Below are 20793 nucleotides of genomic sequence, written 5' to 3'. Positions count from 1 at the left end.
GGTTGGTACTGGCACTACGGGAGCAGCTATGACTTGATGGACATCCACGGCGACTGCCAGCTGATGATGTTGCTGGCATACGTCCACGTCGATGTCTCAGCTGTCCCGCAGTGTCCTGACACATGGACATGACATTGTGGAGGACATCTAATGTCTCACCCCAATGTCTATCAATGACCTCAGTGTAATTACAGATGGCACCTGCTAAGTCACGGATACTGTCATTTAAAGAGGTGTTATGAGCCCTTTGTGCCCTTAGTCCCTGTTTGGTGTACCACTCCATATGTGCCTGTGCCTCCATGACAGCCTGGAACATGCGTATGGTTGTAAGAGTTGTGGGAAGTCAGCCAGGGGCAAGATGATCAGCAGTGCTCTGATGAGAAACCCTGGAGATCTGCCAATGTGGTACAGTTCAGACATCTGGCTATGGCTGCTGTGTCCTGATGCATATGCTATAGATACCGCACTGTCCTGGCCATTGCTGACTGTACACTGTCCCTCTGCTAAGGGCATTGGTGATGATGGATGTACAGGCAGTATGACTGTGTGCATAGATGGGGTGGAGACTTGCGAACTGTCAATTGGTGGCCCAACAACAGACCTTGACAAACATGCCTGTGTCTCAACAAACCTATCCTCATTATCACTATTTGTGTCAGTGACATCAGGTTCCCTGCTGCACTGAACCAGCCCAACCTCAGCACCTGTGAGATTAAAACAGAAAACACACTTTAAGACCTGTACATGATGTCAGAACACATGAACACATGAACACATGCACAGACGCACATATGCACACAAATACACTCCTCACTAAAGAAGACAAACACACACACACACACACACACACACACACACACACACACACACACACACACACACACACACACCACCAGCAATCTCAGGACATACTCAATAGCAGTTGATAGTGGGGTACAGTATCACAGCCAAACAGTCATATCACACATGTCAGCATGCAGGACATGTTGCTCAACAACATGCAGTCAGTGTAGACAGTCCTTGTTGCTAACAGTATACATGGCTTTGATGCATGTGTTTTGTTGTTCGGTGATTGGCCTCCCCCTGGAATGCAATGTATACATGGACACAACATTGCTGTGCAAGTATTAAAAACTCTTTAATGTACTGTGCACCATCACTCACAGGCATACATACCATGGCTGGATGTATCTGTGTGACACATAGATATCCAATTCTGATTAGAGCCTCCGTGTCTTTAGCAAATAATTGTGGACACAGTTTTAGCTCATGCATGATGTGTATACACACAAGATCAGTGGTGCATGTATAACTGATGGAATACCATTAGTCCGCATAGCCAATGTACAGTAGTTATGGTGAGGTAGATCGATATGTTGCCAGGACATGCCAGTGTCATCCATGACATGGCATGCTAAAACACAAATTTACATATTTAAACATCACACACATACCTTAATGTGTGTCATATGACCTAGCCACTCAGTAGCATTACAAGACATATATGTGTCAGTTGTGCAACATGGTGATTAGTATGCATATTGTTTATAGGGTGCATTATGTTTGCACACACACACAACATTTGAGGTGTATAGCAATGAAAGCTATGTGTAGTTCTGTGGTTAAGCCAATAACTGGATGGGGTGAAAACATAAAGCCATCATCATGAAGCATCATGTGGTCACCAAGACTACAAATGTCCTGAAACCAGCACCTATCATGTTGTGTACCAGAATTAAACCAACATGGTTACATTCGCCACCATTTCACAGCCAGTTGTTACATGGGTTTTGTAAGGAGGCCATGAGCATTGCCTAACATGAAATGTGTTAAAAAGGTAGAGTGTTTCACTGCCCCATGATAGGCCCCTACCCCCCGTGGTATACAGGGTGCTGTGTGATGACATTTGGGATACGGGAGTGTGTTTTTACAGAGGGTTTAAAATACTTATGTGTAGTATGTTAACATGTTCTGTGTATGACATAGTTGTGTATGTTGAGTGCATGCATATCGGCTCTGCCTATCCAATGTCACTACAGTGTAGCCACATTTGTTTGAAATGGTCTGTGTATTGCATGTGTTTGAGGCAGCTAATCACATTACTGAAATGTGCGTAGTCTCACAGCAACATGCACAGCATGCATTATGTATTAGTGTGTTACATGTGTACATGGCTCACACCTTAACCATGACATGCAATTTTTTATTGCAATAATAAGCATGTAGAACACACCACCAGCATGTGTCCGCTGCCCTTGCTGTCAATTCAGAGGGACCTACATGGATATGGTACAGTTTGTCATGGCGCATAACTGTGGCATTGCTACTGTGGGTTTGCAATGTTACAGTAGTACAACAGTTTATATCCGCGCCTACAGATTATGTTCCAAATGATCAGTATTGCGTCAAACAGGCTCCACATTTTCAAACCAGCGGTACACATCTCGTATATGCACATCTACCAACAGAGTGTGTAGCTCAGCAGGATATGCCATGTTACCCGCACGCCCATGTGTTTCAAGGGTGGCTCAACCTCCATCAAGGTAAATGTCTGCTGTTGTTGTTGGGTGCCAACAGGCTCAGTAGCAGCCTCCACTCCTGGTGAGGGGGTGGATTTTAACCCCATCACCTGCCGTAAGCTGTTGTCTGCGGACATCAGAAGCATGCTGCCGGACATGCTCCAAGTAAATCACTGCAGTGATGGCGCATCGCTCATATGTCCCAAGCTGTGCATGCCCATGTCACTACCCTCCAGACAACATCTTGCCACAGTGCAGTACACTCATGCTGGTCTTGGCTGGTTCCTCGGGAATAGTAGGCTGTAGTGCCGAATCGTACAGCTGGTAATAATGTTTCCCCTCCTTTTTCCCGCCCAAAAAAAAAATACTGGGTAAGGCCCTTTGGGAATTATGAAAAAGGTGGGGCCCCCCCAAAATTGGAAAAAAGTAGTACAATGCATACTGGCCACCAATAGAAACTATGGAGTGTTAACACTGTCTAATACAGGGCATGTCACCCTGCCCATGTGTCCAATATACACGTACATACAGACAGTGCACTTCAACCATGTTCACAAATGTACACCTGCAAATCTGTGCTGCACACATCCCACACTTACTGTCCACTCTCTAACACATCCTGACAAAACTTCACACATCAGCCAAGTGGCACATGGGCAGACAATACACAATTGGAGTAAACACTGGTGTAAACAATACTACATTGATAATTATAGCTTTAATGCATCATGCCTGCTCAGCTACACCTTCACAGATATCATTACACTTTACTGCTGACAACATGCTAACATTGCTATTCTGTTATAATGTCACCCTGTGCATCAGCACCATGTTAGCTTGTTCCTGCATCAATGTTACAGATGACAGGAGGTGGCACAGGTTTCATCATATGCACAGGGTGTGTTGTTGGTTTGCCAGAGGCCTACATTGAGCCATACAATCGACATGTGTGTGTGAGTGTGTGTGTGAGGGCCAAGATTACTGTTATGGGCCAATGTGGATGTAATGTGTGCGGGTATGTATTTTCCCTAGGTGTCTGGTTTTTGTGTGTGTCTGCATGCACACAGTTCTACCATGTGGCTGCCATATACTGGGATTTGTGGGACAGCTACAGACTGTACCTGGCAGGCTTTACAGATCACCGTCTCTGGCCATGGATACAGGACCTGTGACTGGCAGGGGTGCTACAGACAGTATCAGGTACTAATCCAGACTGGGTACTATCCTCAGAGGTTGACATATGTACACTGGATCCAGGTCCCTGCTGGGACTGGCCAGAGCCACATGCACGTGGTCTTCTAGGATGGTCTATGGTCAGCCCACCCCCAACATTGCTGGGGTTGGTACTGGCACTACGGGAGCAGCTATGACTTGATGGGCATCCACGGCGACTGCCAGCTGATGATGCTGCTGGCATACGTCCATGTCAATGTCTCAGCTGTCCCGCAGTGTCCTGACACATGGACATGACATTGTGGAGGACATCTAATGTCTCACCCCAATGTCTATCAATGACCTCAGTGTAATTACAGATGGCACCTGCTAAGTCACGGATACTGTCATTTAAAGAGGTGTTATGAGCCCTTTGTGCCCTTAGTCCCTGTCTGGTGTACCACTCCATATGTGCCTGTGCCTCCATGACAGCCTGGAACATGCATATGGTTGTAAGAGTTGTGGCACGTCTGCCAGGGGCATGATGACCAGCAGTGCTCTGATGAGAACCCCTGGACATCTGCCTATGTGGTACCGTTCCAGACATCTGGCTATGGCTGCTGTGTCCTGATGCATATGCTATAGATACCACACTGTCCTGGCCATTGCTGACTGTACACTGCCCCTCTGCTAAGGGCATTGGTGATGATGGATGTACAGGCAGTATGACTGTGTGCATAGATGGGGTGGAGACTTGTGTACTGTCAATTGGTGGCCCAACAACAGACCTTGACAAACATGCCTGTGTCTCAACAAACCTATCCTCATTATCACTATTTGTGTCAGTGACATCAGGTTCCCTGCTGCACTGAACCAGCCCAACCTCAGCACCTGTGAGATTAAAACAGAAAACACACTTTAAGACCTGTACATGATGTCAGAACACATGAACACATGAACACATGCATAGACGCACACATGCACACAAATACACTCCTCACTAAAGCAGACAAACACACACACACACACACACACACACACACACACACACACACACACACACACACACACACACACCACCAGCAATCTCAGGACATACTCAATAGCAGTTGATAGTGGGGTACAGTATCACAAGCCAAACAGTCATATCACACATGTCAGCATGCAGGACATGTGTTGCTCAACAGCATGCAGTGCGAGTGTAGACAGTCCTTGTTGCTAACAGTATACATGGCTTTGATGCATGTGTTTTGTTGTTCGGTGATTGGCCTCCCCCTGGAATGCAATGTATACATGGACACAACATTGCTGTGCAAGTATTAAAAACTCTTTAATGTACTGTGCACCATCACTCACAGGCATACATACCATGGCTGGATGTGTATCTGTGTGACACATAGATATCCAATTCTGATTAGAGCCTCCGTGTCTTTAGCAAATAATTGTGGACACAGTTTTAGCTCATGCATGATGTGTATACACACAAGATCAGTGGTGCATGTATAACTGATGGAATACCATTAGTCCGCATAGCCAATGTACAGTAGTTATGTTCAGCAAGAAAAGAACACTGTCAGGGTAAGGTATCACCTCCCAAAAAAAGCACAAATCCAAAATCAAAAGAGGATGATACTCCACAACAAACGAAGCAAAACCAGATGAATGAAAACACAAGTCCTTTATTCGAATAAGTAAGCACTTTCACGTTGCTTGGAACGCTTCATCAGACTTCAACAAACCATAAAATTTAAATCAACTTATATATAAGTAAAACAGCAATGAAAAACACATTAGCAAGTCACATGCAAGTTACAAAAATACATCATTTCCTTTCCATAAAAATTATATAAATATATCATAAAAGTCTCATGTTAATAAATGAATAGTAGAAGTAAAATGTTAAAACATACTAAAACATATATTACACAGTGAAACATATTACTACTGTTTAATGTTTCAAAGGTTTATCTAATAAGAATGGTCTCAATGAAAATTTATCATTGAGACCATGACCTATTCAGATAGCTTAATTATCCATTTTGCCTCAGCTTTTTCTGTCTTATTGCCAATATTACCAAGTCTTTCAGTCTCTGTTAACTGTCCTATTACTAAAAATCTAAAGGCATGTGTGGTGTCATTTTGTAGTACATGCTTGGCTAGGGCATTCCTTCATTCTCTCTATGTATAGCATACAAATGCTCGTATCCTTTCTCTTAAGGTTCTATTAGTCTTTCCTATATAGAAACAATAACATTTTATGCAGGATGCTAAATAAATCACATTTCTTGACTTACAATCAGCGTATTCATTAAACTCATATTTAACACCAGTATCTGGATGTATAAAAACTTTAGATTTCATTATATATATACACTGGTTGCAAGAGCGACATGCAAATGTACCCTTTCTCTGGGAGGAGATCTTATTTTTAGGCACTCTCTCATAACAAAGCATACGTTTTAAAGATTTAGTATTCTTATAGCTAAAGGATGGTTTTTCACCCACTAAGCCTTTTATACCATCATCTAACTGTAAAATGTTCCAATGTCTCTTAATAATGTTGAAATAGAAGTATTGTTATTAGTAAAGGGTATCACTAGTCTCCTCTTATCATTATTCCTCACTATAGGTCTCTCATCTATACTGCCTTGTTTTTTAATAAAAGGACGTCCTAGACCAGTCGTGGAATCTACTAGATCTATATTACGTATCTTTAAAACGTATGCTTTGTTATGAGAGAGTGCCTAAAAATAAGATCTCCTCCCAGAGAAAGGGTACATTTGCATGTCGCTCTTGCAACCAGTGTATATATATAATGAAATCTAATGTTTTTATACATCCAGATACTGGTGTTAAATATGAGTTTAATGAATACGCTGATTGTAAGTCAAGAAATGTGATTTATTTAGCATTCTGCATAAAATGTTATTGTTTCTATATAGGAAAGACTAATAGAACCTTAAGAGAAAGGATACGAGAGCATTTGTATGCTATACATAGAGAGAATGAAGGGAATGCCCTAGCCAAGCATGTACTACAAAATGACACCACACATGCCTTTAGATTTTTAGTAATAGGACAGTTAACAGAGACTGAAAGACTTGGTAATATTGGCAATAAGACAGAAAAAGCTGAGGCAAAATGGATAATTAAGCTATTCTGGAATAAAGGTCATGGTCTCAATGATAAATTTTCATTGAGACCATTCTTATTAGATAAACCTTTGAAACATTAAACAGTAGTAATATGTTTCACTATGTAATATATGTTTTAGTATGTTTTAACATTTTACTTCTACTATTCATTTATTAACATGAGACTTTATGATATATTTATATAATTTTATGGAAAGGAAATGATGTATTTTTGTAACTTGCATGTGACTTGTTAATGTGTTTTTTATTGGTGTTTTACTTATATATAAGTTAGATTTAAATTTTATGGTTTGTTGAAGTCTGATGAAGCACTCTAAGCAACGTGAAAGCGCTTACTTATTCGAATAAAGGACTTGTCTTTTCATTCATCTGGTTTTGCTTCGTTTGTTGTGGAGTATCATCCTCTTCTGATTTTGGATTTGTGCTTTTTTTGGGAGGTGATACCTTACCCTGACAGTGTTCTTTTCTTGCTGAACTTTGCTACTTTGTTCACTGAAGGGACATGACAGAAGAAACCAGCAATGTGTTACTTGAATCCAGATCTTTGGGTCTTACAGAAATCTTCACAGAAGGTATTAATCCACTTTTAAAACTGTCTTATGCTGAATTAGCAAAAGCAGCCTCTACACACAGAGATACTGATTGGCATGTAGATGTTTTACAAACAATGAGAAAGCTCGAGGACAACCTCAGTAAAATTAAGAATGCCCAGTGGCAAAAAAGACATATGGAGGCATGCATTAATTTTAAAGTTGTCCCTAGAGGACTTCGTTAAAAATGCCTACTTTTGGCTCTGCCTATCCTGAACTTTTGTCTAAGTGGCAGCAACTTAATTTAGATACGAGCTATGCCTACATGAGACTACTTATTGAACAATATACTTTAATAGAGTTGGAACTTCAGCAAGAAGCTATAGCTTTAGAAGAAAAACTGACTGCAGCCCTTACCAACACACAGAAAGAAGATTTTCTTTCTGATATAGCAACTACAATGCAAGCATTAGATAATAAGTTATTATTGGCAAAAGAAGAAATTAGAAAGAGACTGTATGGATTTCTCGAGGGGAACGTCTTCTCCTGGCCGAGAGAGTCCACCAGGACAACATATGCTGTGACACGCACTAACATTGAAATGCCTTTCTCTGAGCGTAACACTTTATCTGCTCCTACTCCTTCCATGCCTGCTTCCTCTTCTCAGGTAGAAGCAGCAGTCAGTGAACAATGCTCCAGTGTGAATACAGTGAACTCTGATGTTTTAAATACAACTACCATGTCAGCACCTGTAGTGAGAAGAAAAACTCCTATATCAGCTAGTGGAACTGTTTCAGCTGAATCTAATGACACTTCTCTTCGTTTTCCACTCCCTTTTTGACAGGAGATGAGGCGCAATTGGAGTCCACAAACCACCAGGAAAAGGAAGATATCAGGAGGCCAGTTAGAACTTCAGAAAAAAACTTTCAAAACTGTAACCAGGACTTGATTATTAATCTTTCCAGTCACATGCTTATGGACAATGAAAGAAAGATTTTGAACAAAGGTTTGTCCTTCATTCCCTCTCAGGGGACTGATTTAAGTGATTTAATTGTTGACATAAAATGTTTTGTTAGAAATATTGCACTTGGTTTACAGTTTGGCAACAATGTTTCTAATACTGATGTTATGTCTTTTAAAAAACCTTCTACTTATATGCCTGCTATACATCCTTTATTGGAAAGTTTTGAAAGAGCTTGCAGTGATGATTTGTTGAAGTTTTTTGAATCTGACAATATAAAACTTGATTTTTACAATATTACCAAGGAAGAGAAGTTAGCCCTTCATGATTTAAAGAACAATACTAGTATAGTCATTCGACAAGCTGATAAAGGGGGAGCTACAGTACTTTTAGATACCTGCTACTACCATGATACTATGTTAGAAATGCTCTCAGATACTATTACTTATAAGAGACTGAGCATGTCAGATCTAGATAAATTAATAAAACAGTACATGCAGATTTATATGACATGTTGATGTGTGGGATTATTGATGAAGAACTTTACAAATATTTTTGATAGAGAAACCTGTGATACCAGTAATTAGAGGTTTACCTAAGGTACATAAGACCACACATAATCCTCCACTTAGACCAATAGTGTCTGGCAGAGGCTGGTTAACTGAGACAATATCTATTTTTCTAGAAAAAAACTTGAGACCAGTCGTGGAATCTACTAGATCTATATTACGTGATACGAAACAGTTCTTAGAAACACTAGCACCTTTCAATGAGAACAATATTCTAGAAACTACAGATTATATGGTAACACTAGATGTTGTCTCTTTTCACTTGCATACCCAATGATGTAGGGATAGATTTCTTAAGGTTATATTTGTTAAACAAAGGACTTAGTAACAATCAAGTTATTAAACTCACAATGTTGTTAGAAATGGTTCTTTGTCACAATGTTTTTACCTTTAATAATGAATACTTCCTTCAAATTAAATGAGTAGCTATGGGCACATCTTGTGCAAACTCTTATGCTAACCTTGTGTTAGCATACTGGGAGAATACGTATGTTTTAGAACATTTGGCTTACTCCACTTCTATAAGATATTATAAACGTTTTGTTGATGATCTTTTTTTAATTTGGGGAGGCACATTGGAGCTCCTGAAAGAGTTTGTTCTATATATTAATGGAACTACCCCATTTCTTAGGTTGACTGAAATGTATTCACAAAACACAATTGATTTTTAGATGTGACATTGAGGAAAAAAGACAATACTCTAGAAACAGAAGTATTTAGGAAGGTATGTAGGAAGAATGCTATTCTTCACAGAAGTAGCATGCACCCCCCCCCATATACAAAAAAACATTGTGAGTAATCAAGTGAAGCATTTTTCTAATATAACTAGTGATGATTTTGTTTTCTCTGATGCATTAAAAACTATAGAAAGTGATTTTAGGCATAGAGGCTGTTGCAATAGAGATATGCGTTCATTGGACACTTTTGAACGTACACATCTAGGACGTCCTTTTATTAAAAAACAAGGCAGTATAGATGAGAGACCTATAGTGAGGAATAATGATAAGAGGAGACTAGTGATACCCTTTACTAATAACAATACTTCTATTGTCAACATTATTAAGAGACATTGGAACATTTTACAGTTAGATGATGGTATAAAAGGCTTAGTGGGTGAAAAACCATCCTTTAGCTATAAGAATACTAAATCTTTAAAACGTATGCTTTGTTATGAGAGAGTGCCTAAAAATAAGATCTCCTCACAGAGAAAGGGTACATTTGCATGTCGCTCTTGCAACCAGTGTATATATATAATGAAATCTAATGTTTTTATACATCCAGATACTGGTGTTAAATATGAGTTTAATGAATACGCTGATTGTAAGTCAAGAAATGTGATTTATTTAGCATTCTGCATAAAATGTTATTGTTTCTATATAGGAAAGACTAATAGAACCTTAAGAGAAAGGATATGAGAGCATTTGTATGCTATACATAGAGAGAATGAAGGGAATGCCCTAGCCAAGCATGTACTACAAAATGACACCACACATGCCTTTAGATTTTTAGTAATAGGGCAGTTTACAGAGACTGAATGACTTGGTAATATTGGCAATAAGACAGAAAAAGCTGAGGCAAAATGGATAATTAAGCTATCTGCGAATAAAGGTCATGGTCTCAATGATAAATTTTCATTGAGACCATTCTTATTAGATAAACCTTTGAAACATTAAACAGTAGTAATATGTTTCACTATGTAATATATGTTTTAGTATGTTTTAACATTTTACTTCTACTATTCATTTATTAACATGAGACTTTTATGATATATTTATATAATTTTTATGGAAAGGAAATGATGTATTTTTGTAACTTACATGTGACTTGCTAATGTGTTTTTCATTGGTGTTTTACTTATATATAAGTTGATTTAAATTTTATGGTTTGTTGAAGTCTGATGAAGCGTTCCAAGCAACGTGAAAGCGCTTACTTATTCGAATAAAGGACTTGTCTTTTCATTCATCTGGTTTTGCTTCGTTTGTTGTGGATTATCATCCTCTTTTGATTTTGGAAATGTACAGTAGTTATGGTGAGTGTAGATCATATTGTGGACATGCCAGTGTCATCCATGACATGGCATGCTAAAACACAACTACATATTTAAACATCACACATACCCAATGTGTGTCATATGACCTAGCCACTCAATAGCATTACAAGACATATATGTGTCAGTTGTGCAAATGGTGATTGGTATGCATATTGTTTATAGGTGCATATGTTTGCACACATACACAACACTGAGGTGTATAGCAATGAAAGCTATGTGTAGTACCATAAGCCATGATCATGAAGCATCATGTGGTCACTCAAGACTACAAATGTGTCCCAAACCAGCACCTATCATGCTGTACCAAAACTGCACTACCATGGCTACATTCACCATTTCACAGCCAGTTGTTACATGGGTTTGTAAGGAGGCCAATAAGGAGCATTGCCTAACATTAATGTGTTGTGTGTTGCAGAGTGTTTCACTGCCCCATGATAGGCCTCTGCCCCTCAGGTATATTATGTGTGCTGTGTGGATGACATTTGGGATACGGGAGTGTGCTTTACAGAGGGTTTGTGAATACTTCATGTGTAGCATGTTAACATGTTCTGTGTATGACATAGTTGTGTATGTTGAGTGCATGCATATCGACTCTGCCTATCCAATGGTCACTACAGTGTAGCCACATTTGTTTGAGATGATCTGTGTATTGCATGTGTTTGAGGCAGCTAATCACATTACTGAAATGTGCGTAGTCTCACAGCAAACATGCACAGCATGCATTATGCATAGGTGTGTTACATGTGTACATGGCCTACACCTTAACTATGACATGCACTTTTTATTTGCAATAATAAATGTAGAACACATTCACCAGCATGTGTCCACTGCCTTGCTGTCACACCAGAGGGACCTACATGGATATGAGACAGTTTGTCAGTGGTGACAACTGTGGCATTGCTACTGTGGGTTTGCAATCTTACAGTAGTACAACAGTTTACATTCACAGGCCTACAGATTATGTTCCAAATGATCAGTATTGCACAACAACAGGCTCCACATCTTCAAACTACATGGTACACATCTCACATATGCATGATCTACCAATAGAGGTAACAGTAGTCTACAGATATGCCATGTTACCTGCACGCTCCATGTGTTCTTGCTGGGTGGCTCCAACCTCCATCAAGGTAAATGTCTGCTGTTGTTGTTGGGCAGGTGCCACCAGGCTCAGTAGCAGCTCCTCCACTCTGGTGAGGGGGGGGTGGATGTTAACCCCATCACCTGTTGCAAGCTGTTGTCAATGGACATCAGAAGCACGCTGCCGGACATGTCTAAGTAAATCACTGCAGTGATGGCGTACCTGCTCATATGTCCGGTTATGCATGCCTATGTCATTTACCCTCCGGACAACATCTTGCCACAGTGCAGTACACTCATGCTGGTCTTGGCTGGTTCTCGGGAATAGTAGGCTGTAGTGCTGAATCAGACAGCTGGTAATAATGTCATCCTCAGCACTACTGTAGCTGGGATTATGATGGTGGGCCATGATCCCTGGAAGACAAAGAAAAAATATGTCTGAGCAAGTCATATGGCACACTTAACATTATACAGTACAGATATCACTGAACTGCCGTATATAGCAACCTATTAGCTGACGAAGATTAAACACTTTCAATACCACTTATCAGTGCTCACCCCACAACAGCTTGAAAGTGCCTGGCATACTCTATATAATAAACCATGTTCTGCACAGCAACAAAATAAAATCACTATATAAGACTATACAACAGTACATGGCACACTGTATGCGACACAATGCACCACCTAGCCACAGAAGGTATAGATCAAGCGAATGCATAAAGAAATATGTCATCCATCGCAATGTTTGTAAAGTCCAGTTACAGTATTACCGTTATACCACACAACTTGTTGATGGCAAACCCATGGCCAAAATATGTGCACAATTGTGAATATAGGTGGCATACTGCTGTAGTAAACTATAAATGTTGCTAGATACGCAGTTATATCTTGTAACACACATATGACAGAGGACATGTTACAGGCATACCCACACACACATCAGACATAATTACAAGACACAAAGGTATGGCAACCCAGATAAGCTTTACATGTGTACCATACAGCACTGTGTGTCAGTACTTACAAAACCTTAAGCCTGAGGAATGTAATCTGTGAGGACTACAGGGACTACACAAAACAGTGGTTGCAAGAAATGTGGACATACACCATACTTTGCTGTTTAGGCCTACAGCTTCAAGTAGTACTACAGTTCATACAGGATTTGGATTCAACATCAGTACCAATTAATAAGCATACATGTAGTGCTTTAGCCTCCAATGACACACCCCAGTTAACACCAAGGGACTACATCAGACTGTATGCCATAGTGCTTTATCTGCCTAGCAACAGCATACACAGCTTTTGCTGGGATCAAAGCAAGGACACGTAATACCATGGCAGAAACAGTTTTCCACTAAGCTATCCCACAAATACACATCTTTGACACATTCATAGGTTCATAGGTTCATAGGTAGGTACTAGGCTATCGGCCCTAGGGCCCATACAAGCCTAGCCAAAAAATGTACCCTGGCTTTCGCCACCCAAGAAAATTATTTTCCTGTGCCCCTGTCGAGCAGAGCCACAGAGGTGATCCCTGGGGTGAATTTCCCATTTCCCATCCAATCATCAAGATTTTTCTTGAAGAGTCCTATTGAGGAGTTCTGTTTGACATAGATAGGTAGTCTGTTCCAGAGTATGGGAAGTCTCTGGGACAGGAATCTATCCCTCCAGCATGTTCTGTTTATTGTGGTGACAAGGTTTAGGTCCCTAGAGCGTGTAGCTCAGAGGGATTGGGATTTCTTTAAGTGGAGCATGTCCAACAGCTCTGGGTTTGACATAGCTTTGTATGTTAGGCAGAGATCGCCCCTGAGTAGGCGATCACCAACACATTGACGATCACACTCAGTCAACTTTACATAGAATCTATTGCAACAAGTAGATGTGGGTGTGTATGACTATATATGACTCTCTCTCTCTCTCTCTCACTATATACATATATATATATATATATATATATATATATATATATATATATATATATATATATATATATATATACACACACACATACGTATACACATCCATTGGTGTGCATATACATATAGACACATATACAGTCCAACTTTCATGGTGGGAATATCAATTATACAAAGGATGTGAGGTATACATTAATGTAATAATATTGCACAGTCTTGTGAGAAATACATTGAAAGTGTTCTCAGCTCAGGTAGCTTTAGCAGGCCTCACTGGCTGCAACATTGCAAACTGAACAAAACACACACAGTGTTTAACCACCACATGTCATATACCAGAACTGTATGCTGTCTTGTTTGTCACACACTAAAACCTACATACAAATATGCACATAACAACCTTCATCAACATATATATGTCCACCCTTCACAAACAGTTGCAATATGTCCCTTGCTCTATGCACATATACAGATGTTAATATATATGACACATATATGTTTCTCCGTATGTGTGTCCCATACACACACAAGGTCCACACTGTTGTAAGTCCCTGGACCTCACAGCTGAACTGTTGGGCCTTGCTGCAACATGAACAGGTGTCACATGTGAACACACAGTAACATTAGAGGGGGTATATATAGCTACAAATGCTAGATTAGCATACTAGCCTGGTGCAGCAGTTGCCAATGCTAAGCTAAACTTTAATATGACTATTATGCATGTGTTACTCTGTCACAACCATGTTTATATAAATGTTTGCACTAAACCCCCAAACAGCCATTGTCCACACTACTGTATAGAACACAGATAACATGGATCAGATGTTTGACATTTAATGCTGAATGACATATTTCACAGTAATGTCCCACTGCACACAGCTACACACTGAATTGTCCATGGCAGTAGTTAAGCAGGACATATGTGCATAGATACATACTGCTGCCACATATGAATGGTTCACATTATGTAGAGTACTTTTCAAATACATCTACTACATGCCAGTAAATACATATCTGTTACATACCTTTCCTTTGTATGAGTTGGTATTATTTATTTTCCATTTTCCTTTTGCTTTTCTGTCTCTCTCTCTCTCTCTCTCTCTCTCAGTCTCTGCAATAGAGTGATTGAGTTTGTGGGCAGCAATTACAGCCTGCTTTTATAGGTATTTTCACATGTGCATGCGATGGTCTCTGCACCAACTGGTGGCCACCATTTGCTAATTGCATGCAGCCTGCTGTGTGGTAATTGCAGTAATCACTGTCATAGCAATCCAATGCTATAAATTGCTAACTCAGGTAGGCGTAGCCATATCAGTTTTCCAAAATGGGGATCATGCTTGTTTGCTGTGGACATCGTTGTTTAAGTCAGAAGGTTGGTATAGTTCTTATATCTGAAGCCAGGGGTGTAGCCAGTGATTTGAATGTTGTACTCAGACCTGGATGTTGCTGTTTCCAGTACACACTTGTCAGTGTAGAATTGTACTCACCCCTCCAAATGCTAACACAAGATACATGGGAGTATGTACTTTCTTTTCTAATTATACAATTAACTGCCATACAAAAGTAGTTATTGAGATGTATTCTTTTGGCACATGAACTGTTTGTGAACTGCTATACTGTGAATATTAATTTACTCACTTCTGAACAGTTTGTGCTTTTTAGTGTTGACATTAGCACAGGCTGCTCAAGAAAACTGGACAAATTTCAGTACTGAATATGCCTAACTACATCCTTGGTAGACCCTGAACACACAGGTATATTGTACATTTGGGTAGGAGTGCAGAAGTACAGAGAGCATTATGTATTATTGTGTGAATTTTATCTTGCTGGACTTAAAGGGTTGCTGTGTACCTGTTAGTTTATCAAGGCAAGTAATCTGTCTGCGTAGCTCCCAACTGTGGACCTATCCAGATGGTAGCCAGAGGTTAGCCTGTTATTCTTTGTCTGTGCACCACACCGGTCTTTTCAGCACTGGAACAAAGGCATTGTCACAGTTGGTTGCTACCAGTACATGGCTACATCCTTTGGTATTTCAGTGTTGTACCCCTACATAAGGGTATGCTTCTGGAACTCCTTCCAAAGCTATTTGCACAGTGTGTAACAGCAGAAAAGCTGATATGCCTGTGTGTTTCTGCCTCTGCCAGGCCTCTCAAACACTCAGGTACATATTTGAACAGACTCAGGGAAAAGTAGGCAAAAGTGAGGCACACCTTTAAAATATTAGAGACATTAAGTTGAGAATTTGAGATAACCAGAGCATATGGATTAATACACCTTTTCTCTGAAGTACAAGCAGTATCTAACTCTTACTTATTGTCATTATTCATTAAGTGTAATTCCCCACCTTTCTGCCTAACGTCAGTACTTTTCAGAGGGATTTAGAGGGACACAGCTAAAATTTGTTTCAAAATTAGGGACATCCCTGAAAATTTGTCACAGTTGGGAAGTATGGCCTCTGCCCTAATCAGATATGGCAGTGTTTGTCCTGCTATGATACTGTGTGGGGGTTGTAAAGTGCTGCTGTAACATTATTTCCTGCTAGAATAGCTGGTTCTCTTATCACAGTCATGTAAATGCAATTCCACAACAACTGCTGGTAAAGATCCACAGAACAAGATTTGTGTTATGGCATTACTATTTTTCCTTTACATTCACTCATTCTGATGCATGATATATTTATTTCAGCACCAACTTGCTGTATGTCTACCGTGGCTTAGTGATACTTCATGCAGTCTAGTGTGTACAATGTCCAGGGTTCGAGACTGGCAGAGGTGTTTTATTTTGCTGCTGAGCAGAACAAGGGCCCTGACATACAGAGTGACTAAGGCACTTTTAAGCAGTTGTAAGTGGGTTTGCGCTGGTTTGCGCAATGCTTAGCAATGCTTAGCTAAGCACACACAAGCGCACACAGGCGCACACTCGCACAAACCCGCTAACTACTGCTTAATAGTGCTTACTCCTGCTAACCCCCGTGCTCATTTCTTTGAAAGAAAAGAAAATGGGGAGATAGGAAATTGGTGAAAAAAGGGCACAAAGAGGGAAAGACAGTAGGGAAAACAGCTCGGGATTTGCAGGACGGGTGTAGGAAGGTCCATAGCTGCCCATTTCTTTAACAGCAAAAGCTGTGCATATGCAATAAATTTGGAGGGAAATATGAAACCTTAAACCCCTCTGAGAGGGGTGAGGACAACAAAGTATGCTGTACTGCCAATTAAATATCAGTTTATGTGTCCAGCGGACATGTGTGCAAAATGGGCAGCTATGTATGGGGCATAATTTTTTTTTGGGAGGAGATTAACTTTTTTTTTTTCAGGTGAGAGTGGAATGTGGGGTAGGGGAAGTAGGAATATTTGGGGAGGTAGGTTGGGGAGGTAAACAGACAAGACAAACAAGATGCATACAGGGGCAGAATATGACACGTGGTGGGTGAACACCATTAACGGGGAAGGATGTTTGGAAATCACAAGCCCATGAGCCCACAGATGGCAACAGTAGAACTGAGATCCCCACCCATGGGCAGTCACCACTGCACCTTCACAGCCCAGAGGGTGGCTGTGCTGGGGGCTGCGTAGGAGGGGCAGGCTCACCCGTGAGTTGCGCCACTCATGCCTCAAGCTGGTGTAGAGGAGCAGCAATAGAACACTCGATCTCCCTACACACCACAGCCCAGACTGTTCGGAGGGTGATAGGTGGTCCTCCTCAGCCCACGCTTGCACGGGTGGCAAACCCTATCCCCTGCAGTGTTTCCACTTGAAGGTGGCACAAGGCCAATGGAGGAGGAGGTCCCAGGCTGGGCACCGGACCTGCTGGTGCCAGGTGCCATCACCAGCTGAGGTGGCACAGCTGGATCCGCTGGGACCGGCCTTCCCATATGTTCTATGTTTAGGAGGATTTAATGAAAATATGGGTTAGTAACAGTCAACAGCATTCCCAATTAGTTATAACAGCATGCAGAAGTATTCCCATTAACCCAACACACCAGAGTTCCAACAGTTGAACAGCAAGCATGACACATGCATATATAGAACAACAGTGGACATTACAACAGCATGCAGGTTTAATTGATGGAAACAGGCCACCAATATTGTGGTATTTGAACAGGGCACATGCATCAAAATAAATGCAGATATTTGTAAACCAATAGGACATATGTCCCAACAAATGTTTTGAGATTAGACATACCCATTGAGGTGTGGAATTGCATTTTTTATGCACATATAATAGGGTGGAAAATGATAGCTCCATTAACAACTTATATATCCTTCTAGTTTACACTACATTCCTATTAACTGCAGTTATATGTCCCCTACATGTATTATTACACTACCCAATTATCCTTAAATTGGGAAATGGGTTTTGCTAGATCTTTATATACATGGGCTGTATCTGACATACAAACTGTCCGGGATGCAGATGTTACTGCTACATATTTTCTGAGTTGCTCAGACACACTAATGCTGAGATGGTACACTGACAGCTCTACTTTCCTATACTTATCTAGATATGTTTAGGTGAAATTATCAGTTATATGTTAACAGCTCCCTACATTTCTGCCAGTACAATGGCATTTCTGGGGAACACAATACTAAGCTACTCATGTGCCAGATTAACCTGTACATGCTGGGCATGAACCAACAGTTGAGGACTGTAAATATGCTTAAAAGCTACTGGCACTCCCTTCATCCACTTTATATGGGCCTACCCAACTGTGTGTTAACAGAGCTTAATACAACAGTACTATTTCTATAATGCAAGAGTGCAACAACATATCAAAGAAAATGACACAGACACACTCCAGGAATTATACCTTTATTAAAGACTTAAAACACTTTTCTAGAGGCTCTCTCATTTATTTTATATAACAGTACATGCAGAATAATTATTAGAGAATTGTTATACCTTCATTTATTGTGTTAAAACACTTTTTTCAGGCTCTCTCATTTATTTTACATAACAGTACAAGCAGAATAATTACTAACCTGCCTGGTGGCGCAGCCTTAGCAGCCTATCTGCATAGGCTTGCTGATTCGCAGCACGGACACCTGCAGCTGTGAAGTAAATGAAGTGATATTGAGACATACCTATCCATAGTATACACTAGAATAGCAATTCTTACATACTTAATTCCATGGTTACTTACTCAGTAGTGGGGCATTTTCCATCCCACAGGCCTCCTGGATCCACTGGTCTAGTTGATCCACCTTGCATCTCTTCGGGTGCCCTGGTACTGGCCTCACAGGAGTCTATCCTCATGATTATGGACAAAGAGCCAAACCATTACTTTTGACTCCTCAATGCCCCAACGTTGCGCTTGAAAAGAAGAGCCCTCTCCAGCACTGGCCATTGCTGCCTGCAGATGGGAGCTACAACCAGTTATGGCAAGTATTCCCGCCTATGGAGCTTAAATATGCATCATTTCCCGCACTTATTTGTGATTGACCAGTTTTGAAAAAACTCAGCTGAAGGCACACCTGCTTAGCAATGGGTAAACTTCCATTGATATGTATGTGTGTGTTGAAAGTGCATGCTTATGAAAAGTTGTCATGGCTTAGTGGTTCAGTACTGTGATTATGGTGCACAGTATCCCGGGTTCGAGGCCTGTCATTGCTTTTTATTTTACTACTGGCCAGACCGGCTAGGAGGTGTGGCTGTGTTTTACCGACTTTGCTCAGCTTTGCCCGACATTGCTCTACATTGCTCGGCGTTGCTCTACATTGTTCATCGTTGCCCGACGTTGTGCTTGTTAGCGCGGAGCGCAACTCCTCACAGTTTGCACTAGTTGGCGCGATGCGCAGCTACATGCAAAACCATTGCGCTAGTTAATGCAGTGCTCATCTATGAGCAATTACATTTAAATATGCTTAATACTGGTAAACTTTGCTTTGCAGTGCTTCTCATTGCTTAAGATACGTTACTTATGCATCCATCAGTATGCATAACCATTTCACCTTCTTATACATATATATATATATATATATATATATATATATATATATATATATATATATATATATATATATATATAATTTGTTCACTACTACATAGGCCATTTCAATGCTTTTTACTAAAATTTAAATGATAAATGTCAGGAATTATTTTTATATACAGATTTCCAACAGATATTTGCATATAAGTTTTTTATTATCCTCTTCAATGTCTAAACTGCTAACTGTAGCTAAGCAATGGGCAAACAAACTGCTAACTATAGCTAAGCAATGGGCAAACTCATGCAAATATGGGCAGCTATATCGGGAATAATAAAAAAAATAATAATAAAAGTTTTACATTTTATAATTGTACAGGGGTTTAGAATGTGGGGGAGTGTATTGTTGGGTATGTACACATTTGAGCGGACTCACTCATGTAAGTTGACATTTCCCGATTGAGAGACTTGCAGGGGCATGGATTTTTAGACTGCTCAGCAGTCCAACACGCCCCCTGCACTCATGCATGCTCCATGTTAGCCTTAGAGTTGAGGCAGCACGCCAACATTAATATGCATGGCACGCTGCCTTCTTACTCTTAGACTGGCATTTACATGTAAGACTAAGCTAGTCTTACACGGAGGATTAGTGAATCCTGGGGAATATCTGCAATGAAGACAGATTAATTGTAGAGGAAACAGCTGTTATTATCAGAAATAAATAAATAAATTGGAAGACAATATTCTAACTGTATCATTAAGACACCGATCACAATTGTACCTTCAAAATAAAAAAATGAGACATTTTTAGATGTAAGAAGAATTTGTTGATATTTGTCTTTGTCATGTATAAATGGCGATGGAAATTTAATTTCGGGTAAAATCAGATACCAAGGTAGTGGTAATGTTAGACACTAAATAAGTCAATGGGAGTGTTA

Source organism: Protopterus annectens, chromosome 3.part1 (genome assembly GCF_019279795.1).
Source record: "Protopterus annectens isolate FY-2018-M chromosome 3.part1, PAN1.0, whole genome shotgun sequence".
NCBI lineage: Eukaryota > Metazoa > Chordata > Ceratodontiformes > Protopteridae > Protopterus > Protopterus annectens.
This window is presented reverse-complemented; position numbering follows the sequence as displayed.